Genomic DNA, 19764 nt, shown 5'->3' with positions numbered 1-19764 from the left:
AACTAGCATGCAACACAACTCATAACTCAGGCATAACCTAATCAGGCTATCCTACTACTGACTATTCAGCACTATCATGCAGATCAAAAGCACATATAACAGGCACATAAGGCATCCTCCCTAGATCCTTAGTCCTAATCTAGCATGCTGCTCTATTAACTGATAATCAAAACATAAAGTTGTATGGGTATTTTGGGGTACTTACTTGAGCTCGGTTGATTGCATGCACCACACCTCTTTTCTCTTTTCAAGTTCTTTTCTTTCTGAATTCTTTTTACTTTTATAAAGCCGTTTTCTTTCTCAGAACTCTCTTTACAAAACTATCTTTTCGCTTTTGAAAACTTTTTATCCGACTCCTCAGTTTGAGTTCAGGCACACCCGAGAGTATGCCCGAATCCCTCAAACCAAGGCTCTGATACCAACTTGTAACGACCCAAAATTTAAGACCAAAAATTTCTGTAATAAATCATTACTTAAAGTAACATCATCATTCCAAAACATAATATGAGTATAAGTTTTCAAAACATATGTTCGTTATCAGAGTAAACATCCCCAGGCTGTCTAATCTATGGTGTGTGCCATGCGATCACCCCGAGCTCTTTCCTCCGCTACCGGAAGTACCTGAAACCAAAACTGAAAACCGTAAGCACGAAGCTTAGTGAGTTCCCCACCCTACCACATACCATGCATAACCACATACTGCACATACTGGGCCACGCCCCCTATCTTGGGCCTCGCCCCTACCTCGGGCCTCGCCCGCTACAACGGCCCCGCCGCTCCAGGCCCCGCCTGGCTTCGAGCCCCGCTCGGATACAGATCTGTTTTACTTAGGCCTCGCCTGTCACAGGGCCTCGCCCGTCAACAAATAATAACACATAAACATTTCATAACACATAACTAACACATGCAACTGGTTCTGTCCTAAGGCCTCGCCTTTCCTGGGCCTCGCCCATGTCCTGCTACTGAGGAGTCATGGAACCCCATCCATGCTCCTAATGGTAGTGAGGTAAGGGCCTAGCCCACTCTCACTCCTGTTCTAATTCGGGCCTCGCCCCTAATCTGCTACTAGTGAGATATGGACCCCATCCACACTCTGCTATTGGTGAGATACGGGACCTCGCCCACACTCACCTCCCTACCAGGTACATACATGTATCACACAGACAACAAGTATAAACTATCATATATAAACAATTCCTTGGGCGCCCGCCCGCTATTACTGGACCTCGTACTACAAACAATGCTAGCATACTGTGCCTAGGGCTAACCCCCAGGTCTTCTACTCATAACCCCCAGGTCTTCTACTCATAACTACATGAGCCGGTATTGTGGCCTTAGACCCATTCACACAAAGGGAAACTCACCTGAACTGGCTGAACTTGCTGATGATCTCACTAGTTGCTTCCCGACAACTCATGGAAATCCTGCTCCCCTTGCTCCCCGAACTACCAATATCAATGCAACACTGAGTCTAACTGACCCCCGAAAGACAATCAAGTCCACCCTGGTCCAAAGTCAAAGTCCTGGTCAAAGTCAACCTTCCAGGTCAACCCTACTCGCCGAGTCACCCTACTGACTCGCCGAGTTCAAAATGATCAGATTCCTTTCATTCGCGACTCGACTCGCCGAGTCAGTCCATGACTCGCCAAGTCTACCGATTTCTGAGTCCAGACCTGTTCAACTCACTGAGTCTCCACCCGACTCACTGATTCGAGTCACAACTCGAAGGGTTTGGGGTTTTGCGACCTGACTCGCCGAGTCTAAGAACAGACTCGCCGAGTCCAAGGCAATCTTCATACGACTCGACGAGTTGTTCATCCCACTCGTCGAGTTTCTCCAAAACTTCATGCTACTCGCCGAGTCCACTCAAAGGACTCGTCGAGTCCCTTCAGATCTCCTTACATGCAGAGGATTTTTGAGTCATGCATGGACTCCAAACTATAGATCCACCCTTCCCAAGCCTATTCCACATGTAAAGTTGCAAACTTTACGTGTAGAGAAGGAGATCTAGGCAAGATATGCCATTAACTAGGGTGTAAGGCCAAGGGACTTCAAAATCGACTCAGTGGCTGATACTTTATGCTTCTCCAGGCCCTAAAACACTTGAATCTGAAGTAGCAACTCCAGATCCGACTTCTAACCCAAAATAATAACATTATGGCAAAAGAGCCCCAACAACCACACATAGATCTAGGTGCAAAAAGGGTCCAGGAACTAGTTTATTACCTCCAAGTGCTCAGAATGAACTCACAATCCCAGATCTATAGCTCCTTCTTGCTCCTCCAAGTTTCTTCTTCCTTTTCCAAGCTTTAATGCACCTTCCAAGGATCAACTAGGAGATATGACGGCTAGGGTTTGATATCCAGGGCTAAAGAGGCAGTAAGGAACCCTAGGAAGAAGATTAAGACATTTATATAGGCCCCAAGTCCCGAATTCAGGGTTTTCCACGCACAGACCAGACTCGCCGAGTCACCTTGACCGACTCGCCGAGTCCCTCCTTGGACTCGCCGAGTCGGCCCTTAAATTAGGGCCTTTCTTTCCCTTCTTGGCCTTTGAAACTTTGGGTGTTACACCATCATACCAAACCAACATTTTTACAATATATATATATATATATATATATATATATATATATATATATATATATATATATATACACACTAATACAATAGTAGCTATTTTGTCATGTGTCACCATATTAGATCCCTTAATTAATGTGTTGCCACTTGTCAATCTATTAGTTCTTCATTTTAAATTTATTAGACCTCATCATTAATATGATGCTATTTATCAATATATTTATTCTCTATTTTAAATTTTAAATTTTATATTATTGTATTCATTAATTCACAAATAAAAAATATCTAATATATAATAAAAATTAATTTTACATATTTTTTTGAATTAACGATTATAATTTCACATAACTAATAAAAATATCTCTTAATTAGTAATTTATTTAAAATAAATGATTTATAATTGTGGGTTTTTACTATAAAAGTCTAATTAATTTTATAACCGTGGTTCCCACGGGTTATAAACTAGTATATATATATATACACACACACACACACATAATTACACAGATTAACATCACAGATGAATGGACACATAAATTAGAGTTAATATTTTTAAAGCAAATTGTTGTGAAGTACAGTTCTGTGTTAAACATCACACAGGATCAGAAAAGTAACAATAACAATAAGTAATAAGATTTTCGACCCTTACATACACAGTCACATACAGTATAAACCACTAAACATATAAACACACACATACAGATCAACCACATAAAAGTATAAAAGAAGGTTGCTATTAATTATAATTTTTAGTCAAAGTAGTTTGCACATCATTTGAAAGTATTATGTTAATGCTACAACAGATAAGGAAGTCTTATGGTTTATAGAAACAAAAGCAGTACACTTTTTGTTACCAATACATAAATACCACTATTTGTTATGATTGGCATGTATAATATAGATTTAGTGGTTTGAAGTCCATCCGTATAGAACATGGCTGATGGGTAACAACTATTAAAGTTTTTTTTTAGAAAAAAGCAACACACATATGCTGCATACAAATACATATACGCATAACATGAAAAGGATAACTATAACATAAGAATAATACTTACTCTAACAGAATGTGAAGTATAGTTTAGAATGAATTACCAAAGTCACAGAGAAGAAGATGTATAGATGAACCAAACTTGGAAAGATGCAAGGGTTAGAGAGATTTTTAGATGACATATTTATATGAATGATAAATGATAAAATCGCAAAAATTATTTCATTCCTATTATTATTATTATTATTATTATTATTATTATTATTATGTAGATATAATGGGTAAACAATTTCAGTTAATTTGATTCCTAATTTACAAGAGATTATGATGTCAGTTTTTATGTTTTTAATTTCAAAACATATACTATAAAACAAATAACCATAAATGTAGGATTGACCATAAATATATGATTAATATCAGTTTTAATTTGCAGTTGATTCAAAATGTGTGAGCTGATTTATAAGAGATGATATAATCAATTTTTTGGTGCAAAGAATGGGTGGGAATTTGAGTCATAAGAAATCCCTGGTAAGGACACGTGGCAAGTTGGATGTGCAAAAGAGGGACATGTGGCTTGCAAAGTATTCTTTTATTAAGAATAGATATTAATAAAAAGAACATCTAGTAAACTTAAAATAACATTTATAGAAATAATCTGTAACTACTAAAAGATTCATTTTTTGCTAAGTAACATCTTCTCAACCTTAGTTTTATAAAGTGAAATACGGATTTTACCATTCTCTTTATGTTGGTGCATAAAATATGAAAGTTTAAACAAAAGCTTATTTAAATTTAAAATTTTAGATTTGAAATTTAAAATTTAAAATTTAAATTTAAAAAGAAACATATTAAATACTATATGAGTATTAATATTGTAATTTATTGGTTAATTTCAATTAAGATAATTATTAATTGAGGTGTGAATATGATTATTAATTAAGAAAAGATAAAAAAAAATGACCAAATGACAGATGGAAAAAACATTTAATCAAAAATACCCAAAATGATATGTTTCCAAGTTAATAAGAGAGTGATATGTGGAAGAATTATTTTCATTTATGAGAGATGATTAAATCTAATGTTGATAGTTTTCATGATTTTTATATGATCCCATTATTTTTGGGATTCAACATTTTAAATCTAAATTCAACATTTTAAATCACGATGAATAGTTGTGAGCTTTTTCAAAATGTTGACTTGAATTATTGTTAAAGCAAAATCTTTTTAAATTTATTCAAGGTTTATGAAGTTTCTTCATTGAAAATACCTCATAACAGTTTCTTTTTTTTTTTTTTTTTGAAAATCTCATATTTTTAGTTGTTATTTATATAAAATATGTGAGTTTGCTAAATTACTAATAGGACATTGAAAACATAAACATCAGTTATCCAAATTAGACAAAATTGTAAAAATGGTCCTTGTGTATGCATTTTTTCTAAGGTTTGATCCAAACTTTAATTTTTTTTGGATTGATGGTCCTTTTGACCTAATTTGATTGTGCTTTTAGTCTTTCAAAAACTGAAAAGACTAAAAATACCCTTTTGATACATTTTTTTAATATTTTTTGTATTTAATTTGATGTTTTATTATTAATAAACATTAGGCCCTACCTCCTTCTCCCATTCCCGCTCTTCTTCTTCTTCTTCTTCTCTCTCTCTCTCCCTCTCTCTCTCTTTCTCTCTCTCTCTCTCTCTCTCTCTCTCTCTACTGGTCTTCCCAGCCTCCAGCTTTTCTCCCACCATGAACCATGAAGATGAAGAATAGTCGAGGTCCATCTCAACCACTACCTGGAAATCCATCTCCACCACACCTCGTTAATCTACACTGCTCAATTACCCTCGACGACTACTTCCCATACCAATCGATATCTCTGATCTACTAACTTGCATCCAAACAAGACCCAATTGTGAAATCATTATTAAAATCTGAAAGAAGTGAGAAAATCAAACACAATTGTGTGTCTGTTTTTGATTTTGATATGTTGTATGCGAAAAGGGTGAGATTTACAGAAACAGATGTGGGTTGGAATACTGTCTTTGGGCAAAAAAAATTGAAGAACAAGAGATTCAAAAATGAAGCTCACCCTTCGTGTATCTTACCCATTATCGTTTCTATACAAATTCAGATGGAAAATTCACACATAGGAAGCCAATTAACAACCAAAAAGGCACTCAACAACCAAATAATTATAGAAATCAATTCAGAAAAGGAAAAAAGAGCTTGAAGAAAATTGACCTTACGTGATGTAGATGACGGTGCAGTGACGGCGACAACAGAGGAAACTGATGGAATGCTGGAGGAAGCTAATGATACTGAAGGTTGATTAGTAACAAATACATCCCCTCCCTCCTCCCTCCTCCCTACTCCATCATCAAGATGAAGCATTCCACCATCTTCCCTTTCTCTCCCAACCATTTTTCAGAAACTTATATCTACATGTTTTTCTTTGAATTTGAATCTCTTTTTGGATCAAGATTTGAATGTGTGAGGTTTTCATCATCATTTTTCGGTTTTACATCATATTCATGTGTTATAAGTAAATCCATTTTCACATGCGAATACCACATGTTAAATTCATATGTGATAATTATATATTATATACACATGTAGATATTACATGGTATATTAAAATGTGCATATTACATGGTATAGTCACATATGAATATTACATCAGAGAACATATTAACATGTGAATATATTAATTTATATGTTGATTCATAAGTGTATGCATATTCGCTTGTGAATAATAGATGGTTTACTTAGTTTAGGCATTTCATCAAACAGTTGGAATGCACACAAGTTAACATATATATTTATGGTAAAAGCATTCACTGATGGACTATTTAAACTCCATAAATAAATAGATCAACATATAATTCTATCAAAATGCATATCAATAAATTTTTTATATATAATTCATGTGTAAATTACATACAACCTTTCATAGCTTCTAATAAGCATATACCAAGTCATGTGTACATACATACTTGTATGTGAAAATTATATGGTACACTTAGTTTATGAATTTCATCAAACAGTTAGTGTGTATACAAGTTAATTTCTCCAACAAAAAACAGCTCTGAATTTAACATGTATTTCACCAAAGCTAAAAAAGGAAGAAAGATTGAGCAATTTATTGAACATATTCCATGAAAATTGCAATTAAGTATTGTATTTGCTTCCTATTCTAAGAATGGGTAAATTACTCCAATCGTCCCTTGTGTACTTGCCAGAAAGCGTGTTTAGTCCCTATTTTCAAAAATTAACTCGGACCGTCCCTTGTTTCTTTAACACTTGCACGCTTCATCCCTGATATGCAGTTTTGTTGCGAATTTAGTCCATGTCAAATCTAAAATGACCATAATGCCCTTTTTAATTAGTTTCCAATTATTTTTTATTTTTTTATTGATATTAATTATATATTAATATTTAGAAAAAAGGTATATACCCTTATTTATTTCTAAAACCCCACCCTCACAAAAAATGACAAACACCACCATTTTCTTTCCGGGCGGACATCATCAGACCACCGACCACCAGCATCGGCGGAAAACCATCTGTCACCATCATCGGAGCACCACTCACCACCATTAGTATTGTTTACAGAACCATGACATCTCTCTCCTCCTTATTTTCCCATCAGATATCCCTTATTCTCCACTCACAATCTTGTAATCTTCTCCACCATTCAACCATCCTCTTCATCGTGACCCACCTTCCGCCAAGCACAACTCTTGTCTCATCGACGACCTTCAACAACCAAGAGCATAATTCAGGGTTTCGAATCGCCACCTAGGGTTTCAAGATCGAAGATCTCCTTCTTCATCCAAGCGCCATCACCTATACTGCATCTCTCCCCTCCTCTTTTTCCGATCGACGATCTCCTTCTTCACCTGTGTGTCTAGGGTTTCATATTTATATATGGGGAAATGTGTGGTTTCAGATTGAGAACTTTGGGTATTTCATGACGGATTTCATTTTGGGGGGTTCAGATTGAGCATCACCACTACTAATAATCTTTTCTTCTAGATTGTGTCGTAACCACGGTTAGAGTTTGACCGGTGGATTCAGGAGGTTGTTAGATGGTGGGAAGGAGGTTGTACATGGTGTGTGAGACCGGTTTTGAGTCGAGTAAAGACGAGGAGAATAGGTGGTGAGATGATTTTGGAACCAAAATGAAGTGGCTGTGGAAAATACGTCGGTGATTCATCTGATGATTTTGATTGGAGATAGGGAGGTTTCTATTAAGAGGAAAGGACGGCGGGAAAGGGAAGAGGGAGGGTGGGTACATAATATACTTTTTTCTTTTTTTTTTTAAATAAAAAATGATAAAGCATTAAAAGAAAATTAAAAAGGAATTTTTTAAGGGCAAAATTATCTTTTTATGTCCAAAGGGATGAAATGTGCAAGTTTTAAACAAACGAGGGACGGTCCGAGTTAATTTTTAAAAATAGGGACTAAACACGTTTTCTGGCATGTGCAAATGGGACGATTGGTGTAATTTGCCCTTTAAGAATTGATTCCCTATAATCTTCGAAAATAACTCACTTTTAAACATCGATTCAGTATGTGCTTCATTATATAGGAAACAATGAAGAATATCTTAATCAAGTTTCGATTTTAGGTGTCAAGTAGTAGAAATCAGAAAAGATTACTTGATATCTTGCAGACCTGATCATAGAGGAGAAGATACGATCAATGCTAACTTGGATTCAGATATAAGATTATAAGTTACAAAAATACCTATGAGAGCTAAAAATAGGAGGCAAATTTTCCTTTTAGGATTGGTGTCTGAGATTTGTTCTTGTGTTTTCTAACACGATAATTGTTCTTATTTGAACCTAAGTATATATATATATATATATATATATATATATATATATATATATATATATATATATATATATATATATATAGAGAGAGAGAGAGTTAGATTCAAATGTATATATATATATATATATATATATATATATAGAGAGAGAGAGAGAGAGAGAGAAAGAGAGAGAGAGAGTTAGATTCAAAGGTGGAGGAACAACCATTGTGCGGACGTGTGGACAATGATATTTTATGAGAATGACTAATACAATATATTGTTTAGTAATGTGAATTCGTTCAACCTCACATAACTATTATCATTATCCCACATTTTTAGTAATTAAATCGTCTATAAGGGTATTACAGACTTTTTTTTTTATTTTTTTTATTTTATTTTTTTTATGATTCTCACTTTACCAGAATGTGTTCTTGATAACCGTATTCTATAAGAATGAGAATGAATGAAAATTTATGTGTAAGATCAAAAATGAAAAAGAATTAGTGAGAATGCATGATAATGATGATATTTATGTGAGGTTGAAAGTATTCACTTATGAATAAAACTTATATTTTTTTTTATAGTTGAAGTATCATTCATATATTAATATAACATGTAATAACGTTTTTTTATCTAAAATATATTTTTATTCATATGCGAATAAAAGTTAGATTCACATGTTAATAACACGGTTATTAAAATTTTGTTATAATTCATTTGTTATTCATATATGAATAAGTAGTTTGAATTTTCAAAACACTTGGTATTTTTTAAAATATACTACATATCTGTATATGAATAACAAATGAACGATAACAAAAATCGAATAAATATTTATTCATATATTAATATAACATATGATGAGAGCTAATATTCGTTTTTATTAATAAATAAATATAAATGTGACAAAATCTTATTTAAAAAAAATTGGTAAGAGAATATTTTATGTGTTATATTAATATATGAATGATACTTAAACTTTAAAGAAAATTAAGTATATGTGTTATTCATTAGTTAATAACGAATGTATTATAATAAAAATCTGATACACTTTTATTCACTTACGAATAACGAGAGCTGAGACTATAAAAAACTATTTTATCTTAAAACTATATTAATATTGTAACACTCAAATCCATGTATTTTCTTTTTAGTCCTTGGAAAAAAATAGAATTGTGAATGAGGTCTCTTCGTACACTGGGAGTACTTATATGTACACTTAGCGTATATGGGCATGTTGAATCGGGAATATGATCCACGTACGTAGGTCGTACACAGCCAAAAGTTAAAGCCCGAATTTTAAGGCATGATCCCTATTTAAACACACTATGACCTCTGTGATGGGTATTATGCAAAGCATATAATTCCAATGTGTGAATGCAACCATAATACCTGATCTATGTTTTCTCTAATTGAACATACAACTTTAAAAAACAAAATAAAAACCCTATAACACTAGCATATGTTGGAAAATACAAATAGGGTTAGGAGAAACTTACCTTGATTGCTATTTAGTAATATCAATGAAAACCATTGTGTTGTTGAAGCCTTGAAAGCAAGTGCCACAAATATTGCGCCTCTAGTGGATCACACCCAACTCTAGCAAAAGAAGCTGATTGAGAGAGAGGAGGGAGGCTATAAAATTCGGCTACCACTTCAAAAGAATTAGTGGCCGAAAATTCTAGGGTTGAGGCTCTATTTATAGTGCAGTCAGGAAACCCTAGATAAACTTTAATCCAATATTATCTCAAAACAAGGTAATTTACCAGAAATAACTCTAGAATCCCTTAGGCTTAAAGAAACCATCCATGCCTAATGGAGTGTTCTAGATTGCCTCTTTCTTAACTATTGAACAATTGCACTTCAGTCCCTACACTTTTAATTAATTCTTTTAATCCCAAAATTAATTCCAATTGATTTCTGATTAAATATTAATTAAATATTACTAGTTCTAATTAATATATTATTCTCATAAGATATTAACAAATTATTTATTTCAATTTATAAATCAATCTCCATCTCCAAATGTTATCCTGTCTAGTTGCTAGTTTTGAGGGCAACCCAAAAGGACTGTGCTACTCTCAATTCAAGTATATACCAATTATAGGTATGGTCTTACACACCCAATCCAACACTTTAGACCCCTACTCTTCTCATCCTCAACTGCTATTATCATCCTTAAAACCCTAGTTTGTCACTGAGAGTGATTGTTGAGCTTGGAAGTAACTTTTGTGGCCTTTTTAGTGTATTTGCAAGAAGAAAAACTTGGTGTTAAATCTTTGGACATGGTTGAGCTTCAAGATCCTCAATCTACATCATCTTAGAAAGCTCTTGAAGGTAAAAAGCTCATACATTGTAATCCTTTTGATAATTAGAGTTAGAATTTGTTTATAAGCTCATTACGGGTCCATAGGTTCTCTCGTGGGAGTTTGGGCAACTCCAGAAGCTAGAAATGCTAGATCTTAGTCCCTTTGGTGTATTAGAGGCATAAAAATGTTATCTTGGTGGTTGATATAAAGCCATGCATGAATCTAGGTCCTTTATGTGAGCTTTGATGAACAAAAATGGATGTTGGGCTCATATAATACATGCTAAGGAGTAAAGTTGCCAACCTTATACCCTAGGACCCCCTTAATGATCGAGATCTAGAAGTTATATTAAGTGGTTGCATAGATTAAGCACTAAATGGCTAAAGGTGTTGAGTAGCTCGATACGATGTGTGTACCAAGGTGTACGCAACACATACTACATGACGATCAAGTACGCCGAGGATACTGAGATTACGCTGTGTGTATGATCCCAGTGAGCTTTTGGACTTTTGTTGGGCTTTTGGGTCATTAGGGTTGAGTTGGTTTTGGGCCTTGATCTGTTTAGAGTAAGGGGGACTTTGACTTCTGCTTACGGGCCTTCAGTGGTGTAGTTGGGCCTTTGTAGACCTTGGAGCCCGATATTTTGTTTGGGCCAAGAATGGTTAGGGCCATTATGGTAAAGGCAACGCTATTTATATAATTCTCTGTGGTTCTATACGATCCCATCCAAGACTTATCTATTTTGATGCTACAATAATCATACATGAGTTCAATAAGTAAGATCAGTTGTTCATTGATGTGTTTTATCAACTAATTGGTGTACATAAAGGAAAATAACACATTATAATAAATTAATCCAATACATGGAAACCAAACCCACATTAATTGTAGATTCTAGCATGCATGCATAGTAATTCAGTTCATTATCAAACCAAAAAAAAAAAAAAAAAAAAAACAAACAAACAGATATTGAAGGTTTTTTTATGTCTATGTAGAACTTATAAAAATGTTATGTATGCATACCTATATGAATATCTAGTAGACGTTATTATGTATTAGCAAAGAATTTGTAGTGACCGGAGACTGCTTCAATGAAAATTCATATTGAATGAATATTCATATTCAGTCAATGGGAATGAATATATATATATATATATATATATATATATATATATATATATATATATATATATATATATATATATATATATATATATAAGGAAATTATGTATGGATAAAGGAAAGTACTTAATGATAGTGTTTAGTGTGTGACAGAGTTAAGAAACGTGTAACTTATTGAAAAATAAAAAAAAATGTTGTAAGTGGGGTTCGAACCCACGATCTTCCAGAATATATATGAGGTAATCCATCAACATTAACCAACTAGGTTGCGTTTTAGTACATAATATATTTGGTTATGATAAAAGAAAACTATAACTAATTACTAAGATTAAAAGAAAATAATTTAAACCCCTTGTACTCCAGTTCGTATTAGATGATATACTTGTATTTTCAATGCACTTTCAATATAATGTGATGCAAAAGTAGAAACAATGAGTCAAAATATGTATACATTTCATCAAATACATCTATTATAATAACAAATTTAGAAATAAAAGCAAATGAAAAAATACCCCTGCTTCTACTAACTCTCAAATATATTTCTTTAAACTGTTTATTTAATCTCCTAACTTGAAAAAAAGACAATTATACCCCTGACTCCCTCTATCTTAAATTGTTTAATTAATCTCTTTATTTGAAAATAGAAAAACAAAAAAGAAAAAAATATCCTTGTTTGCCCTCTATTTTAAAATGTTTAATTAATCTTTTTTTATCATTCTATTGACAATTAACATAAAAATTGAAAAGGTAAATGGTTAAATTCAAAGTACGATGCCATGTTAAAACATTTGACTTCACCATAGTAACCCTAATCATAAACACCCCTGCATATTGTTGTTATAATACATTTATGTTATAATACATTGTTGGTGAAATAATATCACTAACATAAAGTATTGATTTTAACCACTAATTTTTGGGGCTTAACATATAAACAAGTTTCTTTTTATTTAAGTTTAAAGTAATACCATAACAAGAAGAAAGAACCAAAAAATGTAAACTACAAAGTACAATACCATAATAAAATATTGACAATTTTTGAATTAAAGCCAAATTACATTGTTTTTATATTATCTTAATCAAAAAAGAGTTTCAAAATAACTAATATATTAGATGTTGTGTTACATCTATAATTCCATTGAATCACATTCTCTTTAGCCATGTCCATGGCATCTTCAATCTTTTCTCTGGGAATTGACATGTTAAGCATATGCTTGATGTATGCAATTCCATCATCAACAGTTTCCCTTGGGTCTTCTATAACCAATAGATTAAAAAGCTTTTCTATCTTCTTTGATGGTGAGTTCACCAAGTAGTGGGGGCAATTCACTAGCACATTGTTAGTCTTGTGCTCTACGTATAAGTTTTCAATTTCACCAGTGTTTATGTTTTTTAATGTTACCATACTAATTAAAATTTATTCTTTAATTTGTGTATTAATATGTATCTATGTATGGGGGTTATTGAACAATAGAATTACAAATTAATTAATAAATTTGAGATTTAATTTGTATATTACGTCATCCTTTATATTTTAATTTTTTATTTAAAATTAAAAATAAAAATTAATAATTAATGGGCATATATGGTTAATTATTCGTGAATGTAGTTGAGATAGTGGTAAGTGGTACAGGTGAATTGGGTGTGGATGTATGAGTTAGGTATATGGGTTAGAGCAGGGTAGCTTAGTGGTACGAGTGAATTGGGTGTGGATGTATGAGTTAGTTGTAAACATTGGCATTGGAAAGTATATGGGTCGGATGTGAATGTAGTTGAGGTAGTGGTAGGGGTTTGGACCATAATGGGTGTATACGGGGTGTATAGGTTACAGTAGGTAGGTAAGTGGTATGGACGAATTGTTTATGGAAGTATGAGTTAGTTGTATGGGTTACAGTATGGTAGGTTAGTGGTACAGGTAAATTGGGTGGGGATTTAAGAGTTAGTTATATGGGTTAGAGTAAAGTTGGTTAGTGGTATGGGTGAATTAGGTGTGGATGTATGAGTTAGTTGTATGGGTTAGAGTAGGGTATGTTAGTGCTACAGGTGAATTCAGTGTGGATGTATGAGTTAGATGCATGGGTTAGAGCAGGGTAGGTTAGTGGTACAGGTGATTTGGGTGTGGATGTCTGAGTTAGTTATATGGGTTATAGCAGGGTATGTTAGTGATACAATTGAATTGGGTATGGATGTATAAGTTAGTTGTATGGGTTAGAGCAGGTAGGTTACTGGTATGGGTAAATTGGGTGTGGATGTTTGAGTTAGTTGTAAGCACTGGTATTTAAAAGTATATGGGTCGGATATGAATGTACTTGAGGTAGTGGTGGGGGTTTGGGACCATAATGGGCGTATATAGGGTTTATAGGCTAGAACAGGGTAGGTTAGAGGTATGAGTGAATTGGATGTGGATGTATGAGTTAGTTATATAGGTTAGAGCATGGTAGGTTAGTGGTACAGGTGAAATGGGTGTGGATGTTTGGGTTAGTTGTATGGGTTAGAGCAAGGTCAGTTAGTGGTACGGGTGAATTGGGTGTTGATGAATGAGTTAACAGTATGGGTTGGAGTAGGGAAGGTTAATGGTACGGGTGAATTGGGTGTGGATGTATAAGTTAGTTATATGGGTTAGAGTAGAGAAGGTTAGTGGTACGAGTGAATTGGGTGTAAATGTATGAGTTAGTTGTAAACACTGGTATTTGAAAGTATATGGGTTAGATGTGAATGTAGTTGAGGTAGTGGTAGGGGTTTGTGACCATAATAGGCATATATGGGTGTATGGGTTAGAGCAGGATAGGTTAGTGGTATGGGTGAATTGGGTGTGGATGTATGAGTTAGTTGTTTGGGGTAGAGCACGGTAGGTTGGTGATATGAGTGAATTTGGTGTGGATATGTGAATTAGCTGTATGGTTAAAGCATCATAGGTTAGTGGTACGAGTGAATTGGGTGTGAATATATGAGTTAGTTGTAAACACTAGTATTTGAAAGTATATGGCTCGGATGTGAATGTAGTTGAGATAGTGGTAGATGTTTGGGACCATAATAGGCATATATGGGGTGTATGGGTTAGAGAGCAGGGTAGGTTAGTGGTATGGGTGAATTGGGTGTGGATGTATGAGTTATTTGTCTGGGTTAGAGCATGGTAGGTTGGTGGTACGGGTGAATTGGGTATGGATGTGTGAGTAGCTGGATGAGTTAGAGCAGGGTAGGTTAGTGGGTTGGGTAAATTGTTTGGGATGTATTAGTTAGCTGTATGGATTAGAGCAGGTACTTTAGTGGTACAGGTGAATTGAGTGTAGATGTAGGAGTTACCTGTAAACACTGGTATTGGAAAGTATATTGGTTGGATGTGAATATAGTTGAGGTAGTGGTAGGGCTTTGGGACCTTAATGGGTGTATATAGGGTGTGAATATAGTTGATGTAGTTTAGAAGGGGTAATAAAACTTAGTAATACAAGTGTAATATAATTGTGCAAAACAATTTTTTTTTTTATATATTTAGGGCATATAAATGATTATTGAAAATTAGACAACTACCTTGACAATATTCTTATTTTCGTTGTATTCTACCTTTTTCCCATTAAATGTTACATATTTTTTATTTCCAATACTCATATAATTGTATCCTAAAGTAAAATTATTAATATACAAGGACCAAATATGTAATATTTATATTAATTAAATAAACAAATCTACAAGATTTTAATTGCGAGAAGTCCATGTTTCCAAATGGTTTTACGCTTCTCTTAGTATAGGGTCACATCAAAAACTTGAAAATATTTGAATCTGTTAAGGAAATCACGCAAATGCAATGGGAGGCAATCATATTTCCATATCCTTTTTTGGCTCCAATTCAATGCAGGAAGTTTTCATCTATCTCACCGCCAAAAATCTGAAGATCAATACATGGAATCAAGGAAGTTTTGCTAACTTTGGTAACAAACATCCATTTAGGGCATACTAATATTCTAGTATTTAAAGCACATTGATTTATTCCAACATTGTATTGTTTATCAGTTCATTAATCGACAACATTTAGTACATATTCTGCATGAATTCCACTATAAGTATACTATTTGTGTATAGTGTGCTTGATTGTATTGATTGGTGGATTATACATAAAAAACGAAAATTTTCCTTCTTCATATTACTGTTCTTGTTGCACACCAAGTGTTCGATGAATTGCGTTTGTGAAAATATTGTCTGTAATATAAGCTACTCATACCTTTTCATTTAACATATCACAAATGAAACTTGTTTCCTATGTTTCGTGTCAACCAAGGATTCATGGAGGTGAACAACCAACAACATGAGGATATGCCCGAGTATGATATGAAATATGAGAAAGATGATGGAACACAAGTGTATGATTCAGACACCGAAGATGGGGAAGGAAACAATATTGACTACAATAGTAATTCAGATTCTGATGAAGAAATCCAAAACCCAGTTCCTACAAGGTCAAATAGAAAGAGGGTCATGACTCGAATGCCAAAATTGAAGACTGTGTATGTCAATTCTGGTGCTAGAAAAAACATGTGTAAAGGTTGATGGATTGGGTAAGTTTTTAGGTAAGCATAGTAGATTGTTTGATAGCTATTTGGGAGATCTTCTCCGCGAGAATGTGGGATTAAGTGCTTTTGGCTGGAAGAAGGTAACCTCAGAAGTGAAGGAGAAACTATGGGAAGAGCTTACAGTAAATACTTTTTCATTATTATTAATTGCATCTCATATTATATTCACAAATCCTTTATTACTAACATATTATTATTTTTCATTTTTTATGTGGTGTAAAGGACATGAAAGTAAAGAAGGAAAATTTAAAGATGAGAATGTTAAACTCTTGGCGGATAAACAAGTAACTTCACTAAATTTTTTTATTACTTTAACTTCAAGGATTTGTGACAATTTTTTTCGAACATTAATTAATCATATTTTGTGTGCTAGATGGAACATGAATAACAGATAAAAGATGGACATCTAAATGTTGAAACGGGCACAAATGCCATGAACTTAGTTTTTGGCAAGGAAAAAAGAGGATTCTTAAACGGTGTCGCCACGTGAGTCACATACAACATATATTTCAATGTTCCTCGTAGCAAAGAATCTTCTAAGGAGGAAATTAAAGATCTTGAGTTTTCGCTGAGGAATAGAAAACTTGAGCTTGATGATATGTGCGTATTTAGTTATATATTTTGTGTAGAATCTTAATACTTTTTGGCTATTTTATATCAATTAATGAAAAAAGGTACTTAATTATGTTCAAATTATATTTTCAACCTTAAAGACATGCTCGGAAGCAAAAGGAAGCGGGAAATGCAATCGGAAGCTCGGGAATTGAAGAAAGAAGAAAAAACGTCAAAAACTAGATGTACTTGGCGAGTCGAACACCTACTCGACGAGTAGGCAAGAAACTTCGTGAATAAATGGATGCCTTACCGCGCACGGATTTTAAGTGAGGGACTCGACGAGCCGGCTTATGGACTCGACGAGTAACCGCTGTTTTCAGAAATCTATATAATGGGCATAAACACACATAACAAGGACCTTTTCTGGAACCCTTGGGGATTGAATTGTGATTGAAAGTGCATCTGGAGATTTGGAACTCGTGGATCAACCCTAACCTTCAATTTTGAGGAGATCGAAAGGCAAAATTATATTCTCTTTTCTTAATCTAGTGATTACACCATGTTTGAATCATTAGGTTTAGTTTATGAGACATTTTCTGCTATGAATATGAGCTAAAAACTTGTTTCTTCTGTTTAGGGTAGACAAATTTATGACTATGGCTTGATTTTGTGGTTGGATTAATTTAATTTGTTGAATTTTGTTTTGTTAAGCTTGTTAAAGACCCTCATGTGTTGCCAATAACTATTTTCTGTTAATTATCAAGTATATTAAGCTGCATAAATACCTCTTAATTGCTTGTCTCACATAATTTATGTGAAAACAATGTTAAATGCCTAGGAATAGTGAGCATGAAACAAGGGGTTAATTAGAAAATAGGTAAATAAATGTGTGAGCTTGTGTGACGAACAACCATACAAGAAGTTAATTGAATTAGCTAACTACAAGTCTTACTTAACCCAAATCAATACACTATTAAACTCATTAATTTAACCAATTGTCCACTGTTTGAATTGATTTGTTTTCTAAGGATTAGTAATAGTGAACATGAACCTAATCACATTAATCGGTAGCCAATGACAAATTAATCCATTTCACTTGCCATAAAATCAACAATAGGAATAAATAAGTTGAACATGAACATAAGTCTCCTTTAATACTGAATTTAGTTGATTTTTATTTGTTTTAGTTGCTAATTGTGTTGTTTAAGTGTCAGTTAAGTGCTTAAGTTTCTAGTATTGAAAACTAGAGAAAACCTCCTTCCTTTTATATTTGTTTTTTTAGATAATTCTAGTAGTTAGTTTAATTACCGTTCCCTGTGTTCGATACCCTACTTTCTTAACTATACCACCAATTGACAGGTATAACTGCCTTTTTTGTGTCTAAATCATATTTAAAAGTGAGATTAAAACTAGTGCATCTTACACACATCAAGTATTTGATGCCATTGTCGGGGAACGATTCTAAAAATTAATTTTAATTGCTAGTGTTATCGATCCTTTGTGTGAGATCTATCTTGCACAAAGTTACTGCTTTAGTAAATTAGTTACTAGGTTTAAGTATTAAATTTTCTTGTTTTTAGGATTTTTGATTAATTTTTTTCTGTTTTAGCTTTGACTCGTTAAGTCCAATCGCAGCTACTCGATGATTCCAAGGCAAAATTTTCAGTTTCGTTTTTTATTTCATTTTTTGTTCTTTTTACGCATATTTCTTGTTTTTTCTTGCAAGTATTATATGAACCGAGGTTCAAACACACTTCTGTTACCTCCATTCGAAGACCCGGAATCCGCTCATAGGAAGAACAATGATAAAACCGTTGAAGACTCAAACCCGTCAAGGAAATCATCTTTCAAGGACGTTAAATCGGTCTTTAGGAAGAAGAAAAGCAAGAAGCAGGTGAGTCTAGCAGTCAAAAGAGCGTGGAAAGAAAGTTCTAGAGTTTTGAAGAAAATTCGATCCCAAAAGTAACCAAATACGAGTCAGAATACGAAGAAGAAAGTGAGCATGAAGGCGAACCCAACAACACCAAGGTGGACATTGTCGACCTCTCGATAGAGGCGTACAAAAAGAGGATTCGAGACAACACCGGTCTGGGGCTTGTGCAACCCGCCATACCCGCCGCTGCCACATTTGAACTTTATGGGCACATCCTCTCTGCATTGAAGGAGATTCCTTTCATCAAAAAGGATCATGAAGATGCTATAAGCATCTCGATGAAGTTAACAACATCGCCAATACTTTAATATTCCTAATGTACTAAGAGAAACGATGTTCTTAAGGATTCTCCCTATCACCTTTAAAGGAGTTGCAAAGGATTGGTTGAAAGCACTACCACCGAGCGTGATTACTGCATGGGCAAAAATGCGTGAAGAATTTTTAGAGCAATTTTGTCCACAATCTAAGGTTGCTAAACTCAAAAAAGGCCATTGCAAATTTTGAACAACAAATGGGTGAGTCGCTATACGAAGCATGGGAGAGCTACAAGGGTCTAATTAGGAATTGCCCACAAAAAGACCTCAATGTGCAACAAGAAGTATCAACATTTATGATGCGGTAAACGTCACCACTAGACAACTCCTTCACTCTCAAGGCCATTAACAAAGAAAATCTGGCTGAAGTTAGGGAACTTATTGAAGAATTCTCTAAGCTCTCTAGAGAATATCATAACCCAAGGAATGACTGAACTCGAGCGGTGTTGAATGCTATAACCGGTGATATGGCAGCAGTGATGGAAAAATTGGAGAGCATGGATCGAAGAATGACTAAGATGGACCAATCTATCCATGCCATTAGAGTGGTATGTGATAACTGTAGAGGACCTCATCTTACTAAGGA

The 19764-nt window shown here is 34.0% G+C and overlaps 1 non-coding gene across 1 annotated transcript; it reads right to left on the bottom strand.

Annotated features, from left to right (window-relative positions):
• Positions 1–19338: 19338 nt before the first annotated feature.
• LOC145037953 (small nucleolar RNA R71) lies at positions 19339–19446 on the bottom strand. The gene has a single exon (XR_013679062.1). It is a non-coding gene; the product is annotated as a small nucleolar RNA R71 (small nucleolar RNA).
• Positions 19447–19764: the final 318 nt, after the last annotated feature.

Source organism: Lactuca saligna, chromosome 3 (assembly GCF_052625555.1).
Source record: "Lactuca saligna cultivar CGN05327 chromosome 3, ASM5262555v1, whole genome shotgun sequence".
NCBI classification, from domain to species: domain Eukaryota; kingdom Viridiplantae; phylum Streptophyta; class Magnoliopsida; order Asterales; family Asteraceae; genus Lactuca; species Lactuca saligna.
The sequence above is the reverse complement of the archived record's forward strand: the minus strand, read 5'-3'. Positions and strand labels throughout refer to the sequence as shown.